Raw genomic sequence first — 13500 nt, forward strand, 5'->3', positions numbered from 1 at the left:
CCTTCTATAACTATGATGAATCAAGACCCAGATGCTTTTTCTTTTCATTAAYCTGGCGTGATTAAATCTACAGTTGTTAACCTCGAGGTAAAATCCAGATTTTTAATGTTATTTTTAGTGTTAATCTTCTGTAATAGGTTGGTCTCCTTAACACTATTGGGRATGATCTTCTAGAGTGTACAAGGAGGAACATATAGGATATGATGTTGCTGGAAGAAAATCAAGGACAGAGACTGTATAATGTTACCCTAAAGAGTTATAATTTTGTCTCAAGAAGCTATGGTAGGTGCATTACATTTACCCATCTTATATTAGATTGGCCATGGGACATGAGTGAAAGCTAATGTGTTCAATCACCTTAAATTTTCAAGGAATCCAACATTTTGAACTAGCTACCAACTTAACAAAATGCATCTATCATAAATTTAACTCCAAAACATGTTACCACTTCTATTATAAAAACCTTCAGGTCAATGAAATTTTACTCCCGGTCTTGAWTTTTTTTGGYTGTATGAGTTAATGTGTGTATGTTTCTTGCTACTACCCACTCTTTACATATGGTACTTTACATAAATTAATCTAATCAATAGAAAAGTTCCATATTTTGAGAGAAGGCCAATGTTCACATAAAATTTGACACCACTGAAGGTTTAAAAGCTTGGTTGACAAGTGCAGGTGCTAATGGGTTCACATTTATTTTATATTTGATCATATCTATGGAGGAGGAGTGTCTCCATCAAGCAATATGTTTGACGAGTGTGTTGCTCATCTGTTAGATGTTCTGTTTCAAGGATACAACGGTATGGTTATTGCGTATGGTCAGGTAGTTTTATTCATATAAACTCTACAGTAAGAACACAACTTTTTTTTTTGTTTTCTTTTGTTGACATTTTACAAAATAAACACGTGCAGACGGGTTCAGGCAAGACTTACACCATGGGTACTGCTCCAAAAGAAGGTTCCAACAGAGGACTGATCCCTCAAGTTATGAACACAATATTTAACAAGATTGAGACACTGAAAGATCAAATTGAATTCCAATTGCATTGTTCCTACTTTGAGGTTACAGTCGGTCCCATGCAATATTCACAATAATTTTAGAGTAGAAGGATAAAAATAAAGGTGAAGCCAGTTCAAACGATAATTTTGGTGGTGAGGAGTACAAATGTGCGAAATTACATATGGTAGACCTTGCTGGATCTGAGAGAGCTAAGAGAGCAGGTTCTTAAGGAGTTCGTCTGAAAGAAGGTCGGTGCAAGTGTTAACTCACAGCTATTAAAGGGTGTAGTCATACTTTTTCACACTAGATTTCATATTGATGCTGTTATTCACAAATTTTAGGTTGGAGTTCTGAAGTGCATTGGATGGATTTTCTGGTTATTAATTATTTCAATGTCTTCAAAAGTATTCGATAATGTGGTGGCCACAGTGGTTAAGATTGTGTCAGTGACCAATAAAGATGAAGGTTGTGTACGATGTTAAAGGTAAATGGAAGGCTTTCTCTTTGTGGCCTTTACCAAACACTTATTTGGGTAAGAGCTTTTCAAGTCATATTATCTTACTAGATAGATATGGTATGGACCAAAAATTTTACCCTTTAAGAACGAGACAAGGACAATAGTCTTACCCGACAAGTGAGGGTGATGACTCTTATCACGGTAAGCGCTTAACGAGTAATGATTTGCCGATTGAGTTTTTTTTGTGTGGTTGCTTTGCAACAGTTGTGCTATTATAGCATCAGTTGGAGTTTGTACAGAGTGTTGAATATACATTTACTATTATAGCACCTGGTAGCAATACTAAAAGTAAATTATGATCCTAATTTATAAGTTTTGATTAAGGTATTTAATGGTCGTTTATCCAAATGCTCAAAGTCTCTAACCATTTATAATTGTTGTTTTTTGTGATATGATTTTGCTATTTGCATTTTTTTCAAAAAAAACATCCCATGTACCGGTTAGCTATTATGTTTCAATGGCAAATAGATGTCAACCAAATGGATTTGATTGATTGGTTGTGCAAGTATCGACACAAGTTGGTTTGGTCTTGCTGTGGCAATCACGTGTGTATCTGTCGTAATCGTCAATCGGTTCGCTTACATTTATGTAAAACTTATACCCCGCGGCATTGCATGGGTAGACAACTAGTTATTATTATTATTTATTAGTTCTTTTTCTTTCTTTTTATAGGTAAAAGCACTTATATATATATATATATATATAAAATAAAATAAATAAGACGTTCCTTAGGCGTTTATTTACAAAGATGGACTTTTTACAGTCCCTTTTCAACTTATCAGATTATAAGCTGTCAGAGAGAGATTTTCCTGGCCTATGACATCCTCGAGATAAGCTTTAATTTGTAGTTCGTTTACCTTAAAGATGGTTCTATCTTCAGGGTTCTCCAAATCTATAGCTCCATAAGGGTAGATTTTAGCAATATTAAATGGACAAGACCACCTGCTTTTTAATTTACCCGGAAAAAGTTTCAACCTTGAATTAAAAAGCAGAACTTTTTGACCTTCGAAAAATTCTCTTTTGTGAATCCTTTTGTCATGCCATATTTGTGTTTTTTCTTTGTATAATTTGGCATTTTCATAGGAAAAATTCCTATGTTCTTCTAATCACAAAGTTAAAATTTTCTTTTGATTCCAACTTCATAAATCTTTATGTTTAATTCTTTTATGGCCCAGTAAGCTTTATGTTCAAGTTCAAGAGGCAGATGACAAGCTTTACCAAATACCAATCTGTATGGAGACATTCCAATGGGTGTTTTAAAAGCGGTACGATAAGCCCATAAAGCATTGTCTAGCTTAAAAGCCCAATCTTTCCTATTAGGCTTAACCACTTTTCCATAATTCCTTTAATTTCCCTGTTGGATAATTCTGTTAGTCCATTTGTTTGGGGATGATATGCAGTGGCAACTCAGTGTTTGATGTTATATTTCTCCAAAACGCTTTTTAGTAAATGATTTATAAAATGGGTACCCTCATCACTTATCAAAGCACGAGGGGTACAAAATCTTGTAAAAATTTGCTTTTGGAGAAATTTAACGACCGTTTTCGCATCGTTCAAATGACATGCCATTGCTTCAACCCATTTGGATACGTAATCCACTGCTATTAAAATGTACCAGAAGTTACTTGAAATTAGAAAAGGTCCCATAAAATCAATCCCCCAAACATCAAATAACTCAACCTCAAGAATGCCGTTTAAAGGCATTTCATGCTTTTGGGAGATAGAACCTGTCCTCTGGCATTCATTACACCTTCTTGAATAATCTTGAGCATCTTTGAATAATGTTGGCCAATGGAATCCCGATTGTAACACTTTTGCAGTTGTTCTTTGTCTCCCAAATTGTCCTCCATACTCGGATGCATGACAATGTTGTAGTACAGTTGACACTTCAGTTTCTGGAATGCATCTCCTTAAAACCTAATCTGTACATGATTTAAACAGAAATGGATCATCCCAAAAATAGAATTTAGAGTCATGTCTGAGTTTCTGAATTTGATGCTTAGTGAACTCAGGTGGAATAATTTCACAAGCCAGAAAATTGGCAATGGCAGCAAACCATGGTGTTGCAGTGTGTTGCAACACCAAAAGTTTCTCATCAGGGAATGTTTATGTTATGTCACTTTTTTCCATTTCTTTATCATTTTTCTCAAGTCTAGACAAATGATCAGCAACCTAATTATCCACTCCCTTCTTGTCTACAATCTCAAGATCAAATTCCTGTAACAATAAAACCCATCTTATTAACCTTGGTTTAACATCTTTCTTTGAGATTAATTGTTAGACTCCATAATTCATAAAGGATAAAAGTAATGAAAAACAATAAGTGATGAAGAACCAGAAGACCGATGAAGACATCAAGACAGAATTGACTAAGTCTAGAGAACAACCAGATGGTCGATGAACAACCAGAGATGCGATGGAAAGAGCATCTTCATCACCTCTCTGGTCAACAACACTTAGAGTTTTCTTCAGCAATTCAACCAGAGGCATACGATGAAGATATGAAGATAAGGTTGATTCATCATCCAATGAAAGACAGCTGGAAATGACAAGTCGACAGCTGGATTTCAAGTTTATCTTAATATTATAACTTATCAATAGTTTTGATAAACATTATTTGTTAATAGAAGATTAGCTAAATAGTCTCACTAGATAGTTATCTTCTAATTAGCTTACTAGTATAAATAGGTGATTAGGCCTATTGTATTATATGTCGCTTTTACGTTTTTCCTATTAATAAAGTGAAACCTTTGACACTCAAGATTATTCTTTGATGTTCATAATTTATTCTTGATTGTTCATCACTTTGTTCATTAAAACACTATAATTTGGTTATTTTTAACTCGATTATTGGTGTTCTTGAGAGATATGGGATCAACAATTGGTATCACCGAAGGGGACACACATTCGCTTCACTTACCCGGTCTCTGAAGCCGAGGAAGAGGAAGCCGATGTAGCAACATCACGAGATAGCTCCTCACTTGAGGGCTATCAAGGACATGATGGAAGTCCTTCACGGCCCACATTTTCACAAGGCCATGAAGACGCCTCAGGAGCAGAGGCTCAACCTGCAGCATCCATTGCTGCAGGGGTTACCCCCATTGTCGACCTAGTCACAAAGGCCGAGTTCCAAGCCTTTGTTGACTCCGTTCTGCGGTCCTTGGAAGACCTTAAACTCATCATTCAAGGGATTGTTGACAACCCACCCTCAACCAATAACACCGACCTTCAACAATCCTTTGCTATCCTTCAACGACACCTCTCCCAACTTGAAACCCAAACCCGAGATAATACAACACGTCTCCAAATGCTTCAGCAAACCATCACCCAACACCACAACACCGCATCCTCCCTTGCCACCCAAAGAAACCAAATCCTCATCCACTCCATCGCCACCCTCACGGCCCAGGCAACTGAGGCCGATGAGAACCTCACCTACATTACCCAACTAAACACCATCCTACCAACCACCATCACCTCCCAAATCCCACAACAAGCCCCACCTCAGACCACTTCATCAATTGATGAAACCCTTGCCTCCCTACCCACCAAATGGCCACCATACAAACTACCCTCACCCAACTTCCCGCCAAAATACTAGCCCAAATCCCATAGCCTACTCCAACCCCACCTCCCTCTGCAGGCCTATTATTTGATGCAGCCTTCACATCCTTCACTGTAGAGGTGAGAAATCTTATAGCCAACTTTCCCATTCCTCCATCTACATCCACCACCACCTCCGTGCCACCACAAGCCTCATCATCAAGCACGAAGTTCGCTACCAAAGCCGATCTGAGGGCTCTGTCCAAGGCACTTGTCTCATCCTTCAATGAGATAAGTGCAAGATTCGTTCATCGCGCTATTCATTCAGCCAGGTTTCTCTCCCAGAACCTTGTTAATGAACAAAGGCGCACCATCTCTCTCCTTCACACAATGGAGGAGAGCCGAAGACAAGCATCCCTAAAGGAATATCTTGCGTCCTTCAGGAAGGAGAAAAAGAAAAAGAGGAGCAGAGCCTCGTGCTCCAGCAGCCGCCCGCAAAAGAGGCCTCGACATGAGGACCAAGACCCCGATGATCAAGGTCTTGGACCTCATGAGGGGGAGGATCAGGCCACGACTGCTCAACAAATGGAATCCGTTGCACCACCACCACCACCACAAACACAAGAACAACCACCACCCACAACCGAAGGAACCCAAGCAAGGGAACCAGAGGCTCAGCCCTCTAAAGATGTACAAAATGTACATGTTCCCTTTGCTACTACCCAAGAACCCATCGTGTTGAGTTCCTCAATCGATGAAAATCCATCCACCCCACCTTTTACTCCATCACCAACACCAAACCTACCCTTAACTCCTTCACCAACCCCTCGCACCATAGAACCCTTCACCACCCTATCCATACAACCAGAACCAACAATAATCCAACCTTCCTCACCCCAACAATCTCAAACCCAAATAGATCCCCATGAACCAGGAACCACCCATTATGAACCCAATGAACCAGAACCAACCCAAGCTGAACCAACCCAACTAGAAACCATACCTTCACCAACCCATACACAACTCTCAACCCAGCCAACCATGGTGCAAGCGGATATTCCCTCTTTGTCTACGCAACCTCTGCAGAGCCTAGTCGATGAAATTATTCAGAATATGGAGTCGCTGCGGAGACGTCCAGAGTTGCCACCCAGGGAACCCATAATGATGGAAAATATCCATCAATACTTGTATCACGACCGCGATGAAAGTTTGACGCTCAATCCTCCGGTTTTATCGCCCGAATCCATGGACCTCCTACACCATAGGTTTATTAGACAGACCACCCAAGCACCACATGCTGTCTTCTCAAACTATGGGATTAGGAGGGTTATGGACCTAAAAATGAGGACCTTTGCCAACAGAGCCATAAGATACATCGAGTACACAGTGGAAAGAGGACATGGTCAAATCAGCTTATTCAATGATAATGACCTGATCAACCTCAATCCCTACGACTTGATTGAACTTTATGCATACGCGGCTCAGCGACAGGATCATGGCATCAAATTTGGGATGGAGAACAGAGCGGTTGTGAAGACAATGGAGACCCTGGTAAAGCATCAAACCAAGAGTGATTTTGAAATTGCTCTTCGCTTAGGCATCGAAAGACTCTCCTACGCTCCACCAAATGAAGACTTCCCTAGCCTGCAGGAGAAAAGATCTGCCTCAGTCTTAAATCAACCCGAGCTTGGACTTGTCTTCAAGAATGAGCTCGGGGTAACATTGTTTCAATCCCATCTTTTTGGCACAAAGACTCAAGAATGCTCAATGTAGAACACTCCTCTCTTTCTTCAGGATATCTCATAGAACTAAACACATTAAAAGTGACATTTGCTCACCTTTTTGTACATCTATCAGAGTTCTTCCAGTAGCCAAAAATGGTCTTCCTAAGATGATTAGAATGTCTTTATCAGCCTCAAGATCAAGAATAATGAAGTCAGCAGGAAAAATGAATTTATCCACCTAGACTAACACGTCCTCAATTTTCCCTTTCGGATGAGCTATGGACTTGTCAGCTAACTGAAGGGTGACTGTGGTTGGTCTATCTTCTCCAATGCCGAAAGTATTGAAAACAGACAATGGCATGAGGTTAATGCTAGCTCCTAAATCACACAAGGCCTTTTCTATCTCTTTCCCACCTATTGAACAGGGAATAGTAAAACTCCCTGGATCTTTGAGTTTAGGGGGAATTTTGTTTGAAAGGAGGGCACTACAACCTTCTGTTAAGGCAACAGTTTCATATTAACTTAACTTATTTTTCTTGCTTAAAATGTCCTTAGGAAATTTTGCATAACTTGGCATTTGTTCAATAGCTTCAACCAACGGAATATTGATATGAAGCTGTTTGAACACATCAAAGAACTATTTGAATTGTAGCTCCTCTTTTTGATTTCTCAACCTTTGTGGAAAAGGTACATAAGGAGGAATATGAGCTACAATGTCTTTCTTAGGGGGCTTATCTAAAGATGCTTGAGTGTTGGTTGGTTTGACTATGGGAGTGACAGGTGATGTGCCAGGAGTGTCGGTGTTGGTGAAAGAGTTTGAAGTTTCATCCTGAAATGACACCTTCTTTTTGCCCTCATTTGGAAATACTAAGGGGAATTCAACTTTCTTAGGGAGTGTCCCTATGTCTACTGACATGCTCTTATTTTTCGAAATAGGTGTAGCAACATCCAGAGTGGGTGTTGTGACATCATTTTCAATTGGTGATTTGGATGACTCAACAGTCTTTTTCAAAGGTTCACTTTCTATCAATTCATTTCCACTCCTTAAAGTCTCTACTTTCACATGTTCCTTCATTATAGGCCTTGGGGTCTCTATATCACTAGGAAGGGTACCTGCAGGTCTATTCCTTATTTTAAATGCAAGTTGACTGATTTGTGTCTCTAGTGATCTTATTCTGGCATTCTGATGGTTCATGGCTGAGTTGGTTTGGGTTATGAACCCTTTCAAAACTTCTATGTGACTCAACTTGCTGGTTAGGCTTATTATGAAAAGCTGATGGACTCGGTTGTTGATGAAAATTCTGCTGGTGAGAGTTTGAGACTGGCTTTGGTACTGGTGTTGAGGTTGTTGTGGTGGTTGAAAACTAGAGGTCTCTTGTGGTTTGTTCATTGGTGGGTTTAAAGCAAGACTGTTCCATGAAAAATTTGGGTGTTGTCTCGACCCAGCATTGTATGTTTGAGAAAATGGTCTTGTTTTGTTTTGATTTCCCACATAATTTATTGATTCTTAGTTGGATGGAAAATATTCAAAGGAATGTCCCTCACCACAATACACACATTGTACTGACTCGACAGTTGGAGTGGATGTTGTGGCGACAAATTGTGCTACTTGGCCGGTTGTTAAATTTTTTAATAAATTGGTCATCGCAGTCATCTGTGCCGTTAATGTTGTAAAAGCATCAACATCATGAATTCCAGCTGTCTTGCGAGGTACTTGTGTACGTGGATCAGTCCAATGACCATTGTTGTTGGAAATCTTTTCCAGAATATCATACCCATCATTGTAACTACCGGCGGTGCAGTAGCATCGAGCGTTTGTCTTGCAGTGGTATTTAAACCATTGTAAAACGTCTCAAGCTGTATATAGTAGGGAATGCCATGGTGAGGGCATTTTCTCAAAAGCTCTTTAAATCTTTCCCAAGCATCGGGAACTGCCTCATCGTCCATTTGTTTAAAAAGACAAATTTCGTTTTTGGACTTCGCATTCCGAGTTGGAGGAAAATAATTTTTTTAAATTTTTTCCGCCACGCTGTTCCAAGACTCGATTGATTTGTTTGGCAATGAATTAAACCAAGACTTTGCCTTATCCCTAAAAGAAAAAGAAAATAATATAAGTCTTAAAGCATCTTCAGGTACTCCAGTGAGTCGGAAAGTGTTAGTTACTTCCAAAAAAGATTTTAAGTGCGAGTGTGCATCCTCAGATGGCAAACCACTGAACTGGCCATTGGTTTGCAGCATATTAAACATCACTAGTTTTAGCTCAAAATGAAGGGCGTCCATTTTTGGTCAAGCTATTCCTAAGTTCAATTGATCAAAAACCGGAATGGCATAGTCCATAATTCTTCCACCTTTGGAATTTGTCAGCTTGATGATTTTTCAGTGTCAATTAGGGGAGGTTGATCTTCAACTAGTTCAGCCATTTTGGAAGAGGCTAAAGCAGTTAATGCTTTTTGCGCTCATCTTCTTTGTCTAAAAGTCTTTTCAATGTCAGGATCAAATTCAAAAATCACCCGGTGTGGTAGCCTTGACATGCACCACACAGAAACTAGTGACAAAATGGTAGAAAAATCAAATCTTTTAATTTACTTATTAAAACTTTTAGCTTTGCCCCAAAAACTTGTTGCAAGATTTATACAAAGATAAAATCTCTCAGACTGTGTGCAAATGGAGACCCATGCAAGTATACACGTGTCAACCCACTGTCGCCTTTTATAAGTAATAAAAACGGTAAGATACCGAATATCATTAAAAGTTTTAGATAAAGTCCAGAAAAAGATTAGATTTCAGATGACGAGTTTGAAGAATTGTTTTTGGTTTGGTAACTTTAAACTAAATGATGCAAATAATTAATCTAAAAGAAAGCAAGGGTGTAGGGATCAGTTAAGATTTTTGGATAAATAAATCAGATAGAATTTTATAGATAATAACTCATCTTTAACCAACCATCAGCTTGTGTAAGGCACTCTCTCGAGGTTGAGAAGGGCACTTATCCAAGGACAGATTCTAATGTTTCCAAAATAAAATCAGTTACGACAATGGCACAATCTATCCCTTGTATAAGCTGTACGGAATGAAACAAGTCTCCTTGATTCTAAGTAACTCTATCGAGTATACTTCCGTATTATTCAAGTTAATGAGTTCGGGATGGTTTATCTCTAAGTCCATTAAACTATTAACATTTTTCTGTAAAAATCAACTTGTCAAGAGATGTAATGTTTTATCAATATAACCTTGAATAAGTTGTTGGAAAGATTTGTAACAAATTTCTATCATCAAATTCGATCTTTCGTCTTAACGTTACCCTACACCCAAGCTAAGGTTGTCAGCCTATCATCGCTCGGGATCCTTGCATATCTATTTTAAAAACGAGAAAAGAAATTTGCATAAAAAGAAAGTTTTACGACAACTAAAAATTAAAATAACCGTAAACTAAAAACTATAAAGAATTAAAATAAATGACGAGAGTAAGTTAAGCTAAGGTTGTGAAATTGTTTCATATAATACTTTTTTGATGAAGTTTTTCATATATTGTTATGAAATTGTTTCATATACTACTTAATGAAATTTTAATGAAACTGTTTTATGTATTTCTCTAAAATTAAAATAATGAAGATGATAATTTATGATTAACATTGTCCATAATAAAAATGATTAATCAACCTCTCATAATTACAAAAAAATGAACAAAATGAAAAATTATGATTGGTGGAATGAGGTTTTTATGGTTTTTACAAATTGAGTGGTTTTCATTTGATTGCTCCCCTATATATATATATATATATATATATATATATATATATGGAGCAAGAGAAGGAAAGATGGGTGCTACTGGAGCCACCCTCAAAATATATGAAGCTTGGTTTCCCGTTCCCCCTATAACTAAAGGATCATTTATTTATATAGAAAGGAGGGTTGCAAGTTGACAACTTGCAAAACCCATCTATGGCTAAGCTTCAATGAGATAATGAAGATTCTTCCCCACCGTCCATTTCTAATTCCACTTGCCCAACTTGATCAAAAAAGGCGGTTGCCTTAAAAATTGAATTCCAAGGTGTTGCAGCACATCCAGCAACATCATTCCTGCAACTAAGCAATTTAACCCAAAAATTCAGCGCTAAAACTGGGTACTTACGATCTTATTTTCTACTTATCATATTTTTAAGCAATATAAGTTTTAAAAACAAAAATACTTGACATTTGGACTTTTTGGAGATTTAAAATAACCCAGAACTACTAAAAACTGGTGGAAAACATCAACTAAATTGATGCTTATCATTTATGCTCACTAGGATTTTTGGCCTAACACTTGTTTTATGTCGATATATATCTGAGGTTCTAGTGGATGGATCACTAAGCAGGCTTGACCGATCCTTGTAGAGAGAGCTTTTGGGATCATTTTGGGACGCCATACATTATTATAGTCTTTTGATGGTTTGGGTTGATACCCGATCATAACCTAGTTCTTCAAGGATTAGATTAGGTGGTTATTAGAATCAAACCAATTTACTTACAATTGTATTTAACTAGTATATATTGTTCCCTTTTTACGTAAAGCTCATAAATTTATATTCTATACCACATTTTTGGTTTACTTATGGAAAATTTTGTTGTCCCCATTTTTTAAGGTGTTACAAGTTGGTATCAAAGCTTTAGTTTAAGTGAACTAGGTAAGAAGTTAGTATTCGTAGACTTAAGCTATGAATTTTAGTGGCAAATCCCTTAATATCAGGTAGAAGATATAGATTGAGTGAGAGCAATAGGAATAACGGAAATACACTAATTGAAAATTATAATGATGGTAGCGAGAATTGTTGCATGTGATATATTCACAATCTCATATGGTCCATGCTATTATGAATATATTATTACATAAACATACTTGAAATTATTATTGTTATGATGATTGATGAATGTAGTCGAACGTTACAATCATTAATCATGTAAAGATATAACTGGCATGATCATTTTCATGCCTGTGACAGTTAATCATGATGAATACACGAAGTCGACAAGGAGCCTAAGATGATTGTAACGATGCAAGTGTGTCAGCTCGAGAACAACCAAGGCAAGTTGAGAACATACAAATCCCTCAAATTCTGTCAATAATAAGTGGTAGGATTGATGTTGAGCCATAGACGGATTTGAACACCGATAACCCGGTTATTCAGAAAATAGACCCTCAGTCTGTAATTACGGCCGTTATTCTATAGGCAATGAACTCTACCATGGACATAGGGGAAAAACGGTTTATGAAGATGTTGGAAGATAGATATGTCAGCAACCGAAGGCATGAGGTTGCGAAAAATGTTGTGGTTGGATCCAAAGGTGTCACGAATGCTAATGGCAAAGAAGAGCAAGTGGTTGTTGAGTTTAGACAAGGGGAAATTTTTTTTCTCATATAAGACGTTCTTATGTAGCAAACCACCTGAGTTCTTGGAAACCACCAATCCGATTACATGCATGAATGGGATCCAAGAGATCGAGCAGGCCTTCGACTCTAGTGATTATGGTGAATGACAAAAGTTGAAGTATGCTTCACAGATGTTAAGGGGACAATACCTTAGGTGATGGAATGTCACCAAGTCCGCCCTTGGAGTCGTTGTCATCCCACTTCACACATACGAAGTATTCAAGGGAAAGATTTTGGATTAATATTGCAATGAGATAGCATAAATAATATAGGAGATGAGTTCCGAGCTTTCAAGGAGAGAGATAAGTCTATGTACGAATACTCTAGATTGTTTATTAAGAATCTCGATCTTGTGGGGCATCTAGCCATGGATGAAAAGTCAAGGCTTCCTTTAAAGGGCTTACCGGCTGAGATAAAAATGTCGGTACACAATTATAAGGTGTGACCCTCCAGGAGGCCATGGAAAAAGCACAACTAAGTGAAGACGATATAGCTCAAGGTAAGGAGGAACGAGTGTTGGTTCAAGAGATGAGGAAATGGGAAGGGCAACTCAAGCCCGCAAGAAAATTTTAAAATTTTTCTGGAATAAGGATGTCGACTTCCGTCAAGAGGCAATATAATGCCACAGGTGTGAGCGTAAACACTCCAGCTCACGCAACACAAACCCAACAAAATGCTTCAAATACGGGAAAAAGTACCACATGAGCTGAGATGCTCCATCCGAGGGTCGGTTTGTTACGAGTGTCCTGAACCAGGGCACATCAAGAGAGATTGCCCAAAGTTGACAGGGAGTAACCATTGTAATTCAAGCGAAAACTCGACAAAGAAGGAGAATCCACCAAGAGCACCAAGATGAGCTTTCCAAATGATGACCAAGGAAGCAAAGGTGGCCCTAGTGTAGTATTGGTTATGTTCCTAGTAAACTCCATACCTGCTCGTCTCTTGTTCAGTTTGTGTGCTAATCGCTCATTTGTATCAAATTCTTTCTACAAGTAATTCATTATCCTTATTAGCCCTTTAAGAGATGCTAGGTGGTAGAGGTAGCCTATGATGATAAAGTTTTGATTCGAGAGTGTTTTTGGAATTGAATGTTAGAATTAGAGGAGAGACAATTCTTGGTGAGTTTGTTGCCCACGCCTATAGGTGGACTTTGTTGATCCTCTCTCTCAGTGATTTGATGATAATCCCTTTTTCCTTTCGATGTATTTTAGTTTCTATATTTTCAGTTCCAGCGATCTTTTCACTGAGTATGTTCAGTGATTGCTGAAGAACTCGCTTTGTAATTCATTCAGAGACAACAATACTT

The 13500-nt window shown here is 38.1% G+C and overlaps 1 non-coding gene across 1 annotated transcript; it reads left to right on the forward strand.

The window, feature by feature from the left end:
• The first annotated feature begins 8657 nt into the window (after nucleotides 1-8657).
• On the forward strand, nucleotides 8658-8764 carry LOC112510597. Its single transcript, XR_003068975.1, has one exon. It is a non-coding gene; the product is annotated as a small nucleolar RNA R71 (small nucleolar RNA).
• Nucleotides 8765-13500: the final 4736 nt, after the last annotated feature.

Source organism: Cynara cardunculus, assembly GCF_001531365.2.
Source record: "Cynara cardunculus var. scolymus isolate 2C chromosome LG 3, CcrdV1, whole genome shotgun sequence".
NCBI classification, from domain to species: domain Eukaryota; kingdom Viridiplantae; phylum Streptophyta; class Magnoliopsida; order Asterales; family Asteraceae; genus Cynara; species Cynara cardunculus.